The 13,046-nt window shown below is 36.7% G+C and overlaps 1 long non-coding RNA gene across 1 annotated transcript in view; it reads right to left on the reverse strand.

The window, feature by feature from the left end:
- The window catches only part of LOC109501492, a 104,289-nt gene that overhangs the window by 63,539 nt on the left and 27,704 nt on the right, over nt 1–13,046 (reverse strand). The window lies entirely within an intron of this gene.

The raw sequence follows: 13,046 nt of genomic DNA on the forward strand, positions 1-13,046 counted from the left end.
TCTAACTTTGTTGGGTATTTAATGAAGTGATAGGATAGTAGACTCATTAATGTGTTGTTTGTTTGTTTGTTTTCTTGTTTGTTTGTTTGTTTTTGGTAGATTTTAATGAGACCAAAGGATCCCCAAGGTAGAATTTGGTATGTGAGAAACACCTGAAGGAGGATGCCAAGTGTTTAATTCCTGGTCTTTCCCTGGGGCTACTGCTGGGCCCAATGAGGAAACGAAGCTGCTGGCTGAAGCCAAAGAAGCTACTTTTATAAGGATATTTATTAGGCTTGGATCACAAGTAGTACTTCTATGGGATTTAGGGAACAAATTTCTTCCCACTTCTGGGTGGAAGATAGAGTGACTTTGGCTCAGTGATGATGTAGAAGATGCTATATGGCCCCTTAGGTATTGACAGTATTGGAAGCCCTATTACTCACCCTAGTAAAAAGTAGAAAGTGTTAGGTACCCATCCCAAGTTGGCTTGTAAATAGTGATATCAAGAGGATGCCTCAGAACCTCAGGGCATTATTCCTGAGTACATCTGCGACACCCTAAAGTTCTGTCAGATTTAACTGAGAATTTCAATGGTTGGAAAGGAGCTTGATCATCAGTTTATACTAAAAACAGAAGTTTACTATAAAACTCATAGTCTGGAAATGCTGGGGATACTTGATGTACATATGCAACATTCTTACGGCAGTTTTCTTCCTATACCCTACACCCTGTCAATGGTCACAGGAAGCCCTGGCTCATTAAAATTACCAAATTTGGTGACTTAGCATAAGTGATGTGTGACCACTGTAGTAGGACATGACGGGAGGTTGGCCTATGAGGCTGAAGAGCCATTAAACAGTACTAATTCATGTTGAACACACTGCTGGAATTTTCACCTGTGTCTCTCCTCCGCCTCTCTCCTCCAAGGCCTTTGCATTGTTTGGAGCAGGTGTAGTTATTTCATTAAATGGCATCTACTATGCAAAGAATTATATTGTTTTGTTTTAATCTCTCAATGTTTCCTGTGGGATTACAACATCAATCATCCCTGAATTTGTATTGCCCATATCTGCAGTTACCAGTACTGAAATGTTAGCCTAGGCTTGATTTTTCTAGGTCATGTCCTGAGTGGTAAATTAGGTATCAGTGAAGTCAGTTCAAAGGCTCACTGGGGAAAGCAACGGTCCCACCGCACCATGGCCCTTCAAATCTTTAAGCATTCTTATATGCAACAGGCTCCATGGAAAGCTAGTTGTGAAAAGTAGGTATGTGCTAAGAACCTTGGAACTCCGCCTCCCCTGAAAGGCTGTGATTCATGGCTCCATGTTCCAATGTACTGCAAAGAATCATGGGAAGAGGGCCATGAAAGAAGTGGGACCCTGAGAGGGTAAAGTCCTCACACTTCTCTTAGCTACAAAGAGGCGTCTTAATTATAGACAGGCATCCTCTCTGAGTAAGTAAACAAAATTAAAGGGCCACTTGGCACTCTATTTTTCACTACTTAAAAAAAAAATCATTATCTAGAAGTTATTTCTCTTCCACAGATACCCTACCCTATCCTTCATTCCGTTTAGGTTTATCTGCTTCCTTATATCTACTACCATAATTTTTTTTGAAGATTTTCTTTCCAGGTATATATTTTTATTTATACATACATGCGTGCATGTGTGTGTATATACAAACTTCCTCATCTACTGCCAAAAGTTGTTGCATTCTAGTTAATTTTTGAGGCTTGTGCAGCTGTTAATTAAAGTGGCCATTACGAGATGATTTAGCATATGATTTTAGAAAAGCATACTGCAAGTTTGAAAAGATCTACACCTGTGTTTACCTGTGTACTAGAACTGGTTCTAGGGAAATCCAGATGAGACCCAGGTGCCCAACCCACTTTGTTGCAATATTTACATTTTGTACTAAATATGTTTATGCCTCACATTTCTAGTTACACAGTCCTAATTATGATGAACAGCATTTCTATACCTCTCTCTGAGAAGTGGAGATCCTTTTCTTTCGAGAAGAAGTGCAAAATTAGCTTATTATGCCAATTTTTTAAGCTTATTGGAATGAAGATTCCAGAGCATTGCTCTTTGGTGAGTCTCATCTTAAGACTAGTCTTTAGATAACTAAAATAGTAAGATATCTTTCACGTAAAATCTGTTTGTAAGAGAAAAAAATGAAATATTAAGAGATTGGAGTGCAGAAGTTCAATGTATGAGCAGATGAACTCAAAAACATTGTTACAGAATATAGGTGGCTTTTTAATTGACAGTACTAAATATTTGTACTAAGTAACATTAATTTTCTTTCTTTCTTCCTTTTTTTTTTCCAGAACTGAAGGTTTTGGATATGGTGCCTTTGCTTTTCTTTCTACTTCATTCATTTAAGATTCATTGTGATCAGGACTGAGAAATTCTGAAACGTGATCTTCTAGATGAAAAGTTCTGGTGTATAGGTTACTGGGATTTACAAATTCAGGCATGTGTCAATTTATTTTCTAAAATAAGGTCTAGATTCATGACATTCAGAATATTAGATTTTTAAGGAACTTAACAGTTTTCCAAATAGCTTAAAATATTGTCAAACTAATATATGTTTGATTTCATTGTCTTAATCATCATAAGGACTCGTCAGTTACAAAAGCAAAACATAATTTTTCAGCTGTTTTTCACCTGGCTGCTTGTTCATTTTGACTGAACCTGGGAGTCCTTAGATCAAGATGTGCTATAAGTAGCAAAATGTGAATGTATTTTAACATGTCTGTGAGGTTGCTGATCAGCCACAGTATCTTCTGATAAATGTGAATTGAAACACTTCAAACATTTTTTTTTTCTGAGTTTTAGATGTTCACAGTATTGATTTCTTAACTTGTCTATACAGTAAGGATTTTTTTCACACACAAGCACCTATAAAACCACTTGATTCAGTATGCAATATTTTGAATGATCTGAAATCATCCACTGGGTTGGTAATAAGACTATATCATTTCTCTGCCATCATTTTTAAGTGGTATTCATGTCCTCAAACTTAAGAAAATATTTCAATAATTTTATAGTCTCTATTATATTTGTGTGTGCTAATAACTGAGCCTTGTCTGTGACTACTAAACTTCTTTGTAGAAAATATATTTACATTGACTACAATAGAAATGAATTAGGTCTACTCAAACAATTTTCTTATAGCTTCCTTTCTATATCAGAACAATGATATTTCTATAATAAAGGTAAAGACAACATGAATGCAAAAGATGTGCTCTTCATTTTACTTCTTTTAAAAATGAAACAGAACTTACAAAAATTTTACAAAGGTTACGTCTTTTGTAATATGACTATTTCTTCATTCAAAAGATGTTATGACACATAAATATACAAAAACCTTGATTAGATTGCTGCTCTGTCATAATGCCAACCCATTGTCCTATACTTTGATGTTTTGATCTCCATTAATTAAATATTCCGAGAAATATGAGGAGTGATTCCTATTTGGAACACAGTGTATGATATAAGCCAGTTAGAACAAGATAAATATGGCTTAAATGAGAACCAACTGTCTTTAATTTGTGTCCAGAATAAATGGAGAAGGAAACTGATTTTTTTCTGAATGATTACTATGTCCTAGGGATTAGGCTAAGTATCTTCTTTTTACTTTTTACTCTTTACGAAAGATAATATAATTCCCATTTTTTAAAAAAAGATTATATAATTATCATTTTATAATCTATATATTGTATAATATATAATATATTATTATATAAAATATAATGGAATTCCTTATGGAATTCCTAGAATTTATGTGTTCACATAAATTTCCATTGTGAGATCATACTTAAAGTTTTGGGCAAAAGTCTCTTGCAAAGTTCCTAACAAATTTGCCATACAGCTGATTTTAAACTTCTCACATAAACATCAGTTACATCTATATGTCAAGTAACATCGAGCTAAATTAAAAATGTATCAGTGTTCCCAACATAATCGCTAACAGACTTCTTAATTAACCTGCCAATTCTCTCAAAAATAGAGTTCACTTTTGCCTTATAAATGAAAGTAGATGAAGCAATTTTTCTTCCACTGATTTTTCATTGACTGTAGTTATTACAGTTTCATAGGATCTGTGAGTCCTGAAACACATCCATAAACGAAGACTTGAAAAGTACTTCCTTACGTAACTTCACTTCAATATGCAGTTGAAATATAGTTTCGATAATGTAAGCTTTCTTTACCTATTGCATCAGTCGCCCATGTTAAACTCCTCTTCTGTTTATTGGGTTTGATCTATGTCATGGGAATCACTTGAAAATAGGAGGGAAGACATTGAAACTCTCTAACGTCCCCTACCCATTTTAATTTACAGTGATTATTTAATGCCACCTCGAGGATAATTCCCTTGGCAGTATCATAATGAGGACTATGTAACTAGAAATATTACTGTTCAATATAAGAGGAAAATAAAGCTACCAATTATGAAACATCTACTATAAGACAGGCATTATGCTGTATGCCAGGGTTCAGCAAAGTTTTTCTGAAAAAGGCCAAACAGTAAATATTTTAGGCATTGCAAGCTCTGTGGTCTCTGTAGCAACTACTCAACCCTGCCGTTGTAACATGAAAGCAGCATTAGAAAAGAAGTAAATGAATAAGCATGGCTGTGTTCCAATAACATTTTCCTTATAAATGCATTTGGCTGGCAAACCACAGTTTTCTGACACCTGCAATGTACATTATCTGTAGTCATTAGAACAAGCATCAAAGATGCTTGTTGAATTTATTCTATAGATGAAGAAACTGGGATTCAAACAAACTTACTATACCTAAGATCTCATTGGGAAAACCAACCTCTGGTAATTCAGTAGAAGAAATTTAATACAAGGAACTAGTTAACAGAGTGTCAGAAGTGCTGAGAAGCTAAACAGGGTACAGTGACACAACCCCAGAGCAGCAACAGAAGGAAGTTGCTCACATCCGAAAGGAAGGGATGGCATAATCAGAAGCCAGGAGTTGTCCATCAGGGACCTTGTTGGAAAGGAATGTCCAGAGAGATGTGGAAACAGATGTCACCAAAGGGGTGAGCCTGCAGCAGAAAGAGGAAAGAAAAAAAAATGCCCTCCAATCTCCCACCACATCGGTGGATCGTAGCTGGATTATAGTTTGCAGATTTTCAGCCTCTTACGGTATAGAGTAGAGCAGGGAACTGATCTCTGAGCATACACAAAATGACAGGTACAAGTAATATAACATTATCACAGTTAGAACCCAGGTCTGTTTCCCCCACCTTCTGTGCACTTCCAGTGAGAGATAGCATAAGTGGAGCTTGCTTCTTATCTGTTCTTTTGTTTTACATACGTAATGTTTCTTAGGCTCTCAAAATATAACTCTTGAATTAGCTTCACTCTATAGCACTCAATACAAAAAATATCTTCGTTCTGTGAAGAACTGAAACCGTTATGTCTGCAACCACGGTAAAGTGAAGCTATTTCTATTAGTTTGCCAATGTCTTATTTCCCAACATTGAAAAGAACGTGCTTACAAAAAATAAATAAACAAAATAACTCATTGTCTTCAAGTTATGTATTTAAAGCTTCATTTGGGATTCATGTAGGATTGTCCTATTTTCATTTGGTTATTAATTTGGTAGATTTTCATCTTTCTACAGCTTAGTCTCATAAGGTTATTTTCAGGATCGATAGTAAAATAGGCCTTGATATATTATTGATGATCTTGGTAGTATCTATACATGTTGCTTAAAAGACACTTGCTTGTCTTACTGTTTGCTAGATTCGTTTTGAACATATGCAGCCTGCATAACAGCAAGCAAATGGTTAACTTTAAAGTTCCAGGGGGCTGCAAGAAGATGCACGGTAAATTGAGATACCCAGAAATTATTACTTGCTCCAAAATTCTCCACCCTCTTGGGGAGACTTTTGAATTATATTTCAACACGGAAAGTGTTCATTACCCAAAGTACCAGAATTAGGGTAAGTAACATCATGAGTGCAGCAAAGCAGTGAGTCCCTAGAGAGGTGGAAGAGAGCTCTGGCACTACACAAAGGAGAGACCAAATTCCTAAGGAAGGAGGCATTGGGGATTTTGCAGAGTATGTTTAAAATAGAGGGATGCCACTTAAATTTAGGTATAATGAAATATATAGAATCTCAACTCAGAGTTTGAATTGTGAGCAGTTGCAGATGGAAAGACTGAGAGTTCTCTGCCATTGGAATTTCTTTTTTTTTTTAAGTTTATTTATTTATTTTGAGAGAGAGAGAAAGCATGCACACACAAGTCGGGGAGGGACAGAGAGAGAGGGGGACGGAGGATCCAAAGTAGACTCCACACCAAAAGCAGAGAGTCCAATGCAGGGCTTGAACTCATGAACCTTAAGATCATGACCTGAGCTGAAGTCAGATCCTTAACCAACTGGGCCACCCAGGCACCCTAACCATTGGAATTTCTAACTACTGGGAGAAAACAGTGATCATGGCTGCATAAGCTGACATGGAAACCAAAAGAAGGTTCAGAGAACAATGGCACTTTTAACCCATACCCCAAGAGAGGACACATGCTTTGTCAAACTCACAGTTCCCAGGAAGAAGAAATTAAACAAAACAATGTGATTTGTTATATATAATCAGCTGCCTATTTGTTTCCTTTTAAATGTCCTGGATAATAAGCCAGAACTTAGTTTTCACTTTGGACTCTGGCTATTTCTGTTCTCGGTAGAAGCTGAAATTTTACCTTAGTCTTAAATCAAAAGAAGAAATGCAAATGCTATTGGGCAAACACAACTGGTAATTGTTCTTGAGTTTCTTGTACTTTCTGTGAGCTGATCAAAGGAACTGAGTAATGTAGTAACGAACTCTGGGTCTATGCAATTGAATCCTACTCTGCCAGTTACTAACTGCAGGAACATAATTAAGTCAACTTATTTATCCTTTTTATTCCTCAGTTCTCTCATCTATAAAGTGGGAATAATAATGGTATCATCTCATATTGTCGCTGTAAGGATTAGTCAAGCAAAGCATTCTGACATGGTGCTCCCCAAACTTTAATGTGCATGTGAATCACCTAGGAATCTTGTTAAAATATAAATTCCGGGGGTGCCTGGGTGGTTCAGTCAGTTAAACATCCGACTCCGGCCAAGGTCATGATCTCACAGTTCATGAGCTCAAGCCCTGCGTCAGACACTGTGTTGACTGCTCAGAGCCTGGAGTCCGCTTCAAATTCTGTGTCTCCCTCTCTCTCTGCCCCTCCCCTGCTTGCACTCTGTCTCTCTCTGAAAAATAAAAATTAAAATTTTTTTTGATGTAAATTATGTTTCAGTAAGTCTGGGGTGGGGACAAAAATTCTGCATTTTTAAGAAGATAATGCTGAAAATGTTGGTCTATGAAACATAGAGTAGCAATGATTCATAAAAGTGACCAGCATGTAGTAAGGTTTAAATAAGTGTTATATATTATTAATATTATGTAGCATACCTTGGAGAATGGTGGCTTAATATATCACATGCCTATATGGATGTCACACTTTACATACATTATGTTGCAGATAGTATCTTATTTGTTAGTTGCCTGCCTTATTTGCCCCCAGGATGAGTTTTTGTTTGCTTTCTGTTTGTTTTTTCTCTGATACCTTCCTTTTCCACATCACTTTACCTGAAAGGCTCTTTTTTTTTTTTTTTCAATTATTATAGAACTTATTTTCTGGAACATTTTTGCAACACTATGTATACCTACGTAACACTATGTACCACTCCTTGACAACTTTTCTTTTGTGTAATTATCTTCTCCTCTAAATAGAATGTATGTTCTGATGTCTTAACAGCCCTCTATATCAACTACTTTTCCTAACCTAATGCTTTCCATATTTTAAGGGCTCACTAAGTGTGTTTGGCTTATTTGAGTTGAAGAAGCCATTGCTTTTCCACACTTTCTCCTTTCTGTGATGTGCTGACACAAAGTTGGGGTTTGAGGTCCTTTCCCTTTGTATAATTCTTGGAATATCTGTCTTACATTTACTTTTTAAAACCAACTAAAAGTGGAAAGACACAACTCATTTATTTCCACCAGAAAGGAGGACAGTGTAAATAGATTCCTTCCAAGTATCTATTACCACTGTCAACATGTTTAAAGCAACCTACAAAAGGTTTGAGAATAAAAAGATTTTTTTTCAATATTTGGGGAGTATTCTGATGAATGTTTTTAGTCTCTCCCGTGTCTGCTAAAAATGCTAAGCTGCTTCATGCATGCATCTGTGCTGGTGGTTGGATGATTTTACTAGAGATTCTTTTGATTTGAAGTGAATCCTTTTGTTGTTGTTATTATTATTTTCACTTGTACAGGTCTGAACAGTGAGAAGGAAACAAAGATGTAGACTTGAAGTCATGAACACCTAGGATTGGAACCTATCTCTACCTCTTGTTTGTTTTGTTTTTCTTTTTTAAGGATCAATGTATTGAGACTCTTGGATTTTTGTTAGTCATAAGACTGAAGATAAGAAAGAAAGAAAGAAAGAAGAAAGAAAAGAAGGAGGGAAGGAAGGAAGGAAGGAAGGAAGGAAGGAAGGAAAAAAGAGAAAGCAAGCAGGGAAGGGAAGAAAGAAGGAAAGGAGGGAGGGAGGAAGAAAAAGAAAGAAAAAGAAGAAAGAAAGAAAGAAAGAAAGAAAGAAAGAAAGAAAGAAAGAAAGAAAGAAAGAAAAAGGAAGGAAGGATGGCAATAACAGAAGACAGGGAAGGAGGTAAAAATAAAAAGAGGAAAGGAGAGAGAGAGGAACAGAAGAGAGAATTTCAGAAACCAATTGTTTTGAGAAGAAAGTGAGAAATAAGCAGTCAGGTGAAATCTCTCTAGAAGGAGGACAAATGAGCACAACTTGACTTTCACGTAACCCTTAATCTATTTAGAGAAGGAAGAATCAGGAAATTAGGTACTTCTCAGCAGTAGTTTAAGTCAAGAACTAAAATTAATTTACTTGACTTTCAAGCTACAAGACTTGTTTATACTCTGTAGAAACCACAATTTCACATTCCTAGATTCTAGTGCAATGTTGACAAAACAACTTCCTTATAAAATCAAACTACTACCACCAACTGCATCTCATCCAAGATGTCTTATTGTGTGAGATGATCACCCTTCTATTCATTGAATAAATCAGAAAACCAAGAAAAGAATATTTTTTAAATGATAGACCAGGTTACTAGTGGGTCCTAAAGTAGAAGTTTCCATTGCTTCATATTGAGTGAAACAGTAAAAGCTATAAGAATTCCATCAACACAATCCAATGGTAATATTAACCCAATATATTTAAAAGGTCAATATTGTAAAAAATGAGCTAAAGAAAAAAAAGAACTTTTAAAGCAAGTCTATTCTTTTAATTTGAAGTCTTGCAATAGTAAATGAATATTGATGCAATTTAATCTAAAAGATAATTATAAACAACCGTAATCAATATTTTCACTCTGAAAAATTGATCTCAAGAAAAAATTTCAACTTAAAAATATTAAATTCCAGATAACATTCTTAAATATTTGTATTATTAAATGTATTTAAAATCATTTTCTGTATATTAAAAAATAATGCAAAGAAGTCAAATCATGAGTTACTGTAAATCCCCTAGGTATTAACCATTGTATCAGCTAGCTCATGAACTGTAATGCAGCATAACATGAACACATGCAAATCTCAATGTTGAATGAAAATAAAAAACTCAATAAAATTTTTAAAAACCTCAATGTCACACTATTATAAACACTTATTTAGATGGTATGTTTGTGGGAGAATGGGAAGTGTTCTGAACTAGGCTGGGCTCAGCTATGTGTCTCTGCTTCAAGAACCCACTTGTGCAGGTTTGTGCTTCACTTCACATGTGTTTATTCTTGGGCCCCTACTGTCAGGGAAGCAGCTACCTGGAGGAAGCTCCTCTCATGGCCATGACAGCAAAAGGGGACAAATAAAAATAGAACAGTCAAGTCCTTTAAAGGCTTACTCTCAGAACCAGCATACTCTCACTCTACCTCATTCATTTGGTCATGGCAGGAAAATGAGGTCAGTCACACCACAAATAGCATGGATATAGGAAGGGCCCTGAGATAAGGTCTTTTATGCAACCTAAAACATCTTCACCTAAAACAATAGCATCACACCTAAAACAATAGCATAGTTAAACCATCTTCACCTAAAACAATAGCATAGTTAAGAACAGGAGAGACTACAAAGGCAATAACAGAGCTATAAAACTTCCCAAGTAGTTAACAGACTGCAAGTTATCTGACTGGAAGAAGATCCAGTTAAAGAAACCCATTATAGTATATTGGTGAGAAGAAAGATAAGGTAAAGTCTCAACTCAAAGAACTAAAGAATGATACAGTTAATATCTACTATAAATCTCAATAATTAAAAATAATTAAAAAGCATAAAAACTGAATTTGGGAAAGAGGTTATTGTATCAGTAAATTTTTTAAATCTAGATTATTTTCCCTGTTCTCTGTCACTTGTACAAGAAGACAAAATAATATAATGTTAAATGCTTCATGTTTTCATGTTTTATACATTTAGAAAATCAATGTATCGAGATTCAATTAAGGGAAAGCAATGAGGTAATTATCTACTATTCAATGTTACATTGATATAATCATTACAGTTGGTAGGTCCTAAGTGTCAGGATGAGATTTTTATGATATTGTGATGGAACAAAGTCAGAGAACAAGGTCTGTATGAACTCTGCCCCATCAATTACCCCTCTTCCCTTTCGGGTTTTGAGCTAAGGGAGCCTGACTCAATAGTTAACTACATGAAGAACATTTAGAATCAAGGCCTAAAGCCATACATTTCAAATCTGGCCACACATTTGAATCACCTGATGGAACTTCAAAAAAAATTCTTCCACATGGTCTCACCCCACAGATTCTAATTTAATTGGGCTAGATTCATGTCTCAGATTTAATCATTCTTAAAAGAGTACCAGGTGGGGGCGCCTGGGTGGCTCAGTCGGTTGAGCGTCCGACTTCGGCCCAGGTCATGATCTCGCGGTCCGTGGGTTTGAGCCCCGCATCGGGCTCTGTGCTGACAGCTTGGAGCCCAGAGCCTGTTTCAGATTCTGTGTCTCCCTCTCTCTCAGACCCTCCCCTGTTCATGCTCTGTCTCTCTCTGTCTCAAAAATAAATAAACATTAAAAAATTAAAAAACAACAACAACAACAACAAAAAAACAACAAAAAAAGAGTACCAGGTGAATTTCTTGTGCTGTCAGCATTGGGCACCACCAGCCTAAACACTCTTTCCCATCTTGTCTATCACTCCCTTAAACACCCCACTTTGGGTATGAATCCTGGAACCCCACGGTTAGGTTTGCTCAGTGGAAAATGGCTGTAAGAGAGGAAGAGAAGCAAAGGGAAGAGAGAGCTAGTTCTCCAATGGCACCATGTGTGTCTGCCTAGGACAGGAAGTAAGGATGGCTGCTCTACCACTATATTTTATAGGATTTGAAAGCTCCAAGACAGCATGCCAAGTCTTGGATTGAGGAAAGGCAGAACTCTGTTACAGCTCCACAGGAGAGAAGGGCCAGGAAGGGCCCCATCAGGGCTGCACCCAAGGCCAGGATGAGAGCTTGACCCAGTTGTAGGAGCAGCTTGTGTACGCTTAAGTGGGGCACGGTGAGCTAAATTTCCTGAGCCTCCTGTGGATTGGCTGACATGAGTAATTTCACAGGCTCCAGGGCATAGGGGCAGTCCCTAGTTGTCAGGTACCTGGTCCTGGGACAATTCGGTCAAGTGCATAGTGGTCTGAGTGTGAGAACCAGTAAGGGATAAGGGAACTGGTTGGGGTGTGGACTTATTCAGCTGTTCAAAAGGAGGATCTGATCAGCCTCTGGACAGGGCCCCAAAGCTGGATCAAAATAGCATAGAAACAAACAAAAAACCTATGTTACACCCTAAAAGCCATCAAAGTAATATCTGGCTGAAAAGAAAAAAATCCTTCCCATTATTGAAATGTAGCTCCATTAATATCCAAAGCTCTGCTTAGTTCAAGTCTTTTTTTTTTTTTAATGTTTATTTATTTTTGAGAGAAAGAGAAAGAGAGAGAGAGAGAGAGGCAGAGAGACTCTGTCAGTGCAGATCCCAATGCAGGCCTTGAACTCACAAACCATGAGATCATGACCTAAGTTCAAGAATCAGACACAACTGACTCAGCCACCCAGGTGCTCCTGCCTGGCCTGACTCTTATCTCCTCCATCCTTAGGAAGAAGCATTTGGAAGTATTGGGTTGAGAGGCTCAAGCCTGGAAAGAGACACAGAAAACACAGGTCATGCTCCCTTATCCAAAAGAGACCGGATGTATAATGGAATTCAGAAACATTTTGGTAACATTCTTAATGGAGTCTGAGGCAGCAACTCAAAATACATAAATACTTCTCGAGTGAAATACATTAATATTTACTTTAAGTATAATAAATAAAAAGTTACAAGTAGCCTTGTGTCACTTCAGATGAGGTTTGTACTGAAGCAGTTCAGGCCAGGTCTGGTATTACTGCCAAGTGAATTATAAACAAAACATTCTGTTTCCCAAGCATTACAAATTTCAGGACTTCAGGTAAGAGGTTGTAGATTTACATCTTACATATTATCTGAATCTAGATTGTCACACTACAGATGATAAGAATGATTCCTGTAAAGGTGGAGACCCCCCAGGATAATTTACTCATTTTGTAATTGTTTACTAAACACACATGATACACACATGTGAGTATCGTCAGGCATACCAAGATACAAAGATGGCCGTGACACCGTGTCTCCTCTCAGGGGCCATACTTTTTACCATACTTTTTGGTAGAGAGAGTTAATATGTAAAAATAATATGCCATAAAGCACTTGCAATGCTCTGCTGTGGGTGTGGTGTTTGGTTAGGGTGCAAACATCACAGAGTCACATGGTACAGGAGTCAAGACCAAGAGCCAAATCTCCTGATTCCACAATATGAAAACATCCTTTAAAAATAATTTTAATAGTTATTTATGCAACAGCAGTTCATGTTCAGTGGTAAAATGTAATAAGGCATGAATAATTACACACAAAAGAATAGAAATT

The sequence above is a fragment of the Felis catus genome, chromosome B4 (genome assembly GCF_018350175.1).
Source record: "Felis catus isolate Fca126 chromosome B4, F.catus_Fca126_mat1.0, whole genome shotgun sequence".
In the NCBI taxonomy this organism is placed as follows: domain Eukaryota; kingdom Metazoa; phylum Chordata; class Mammalia; order Carnivora; family Felidae; genus Felis; species Felis catus.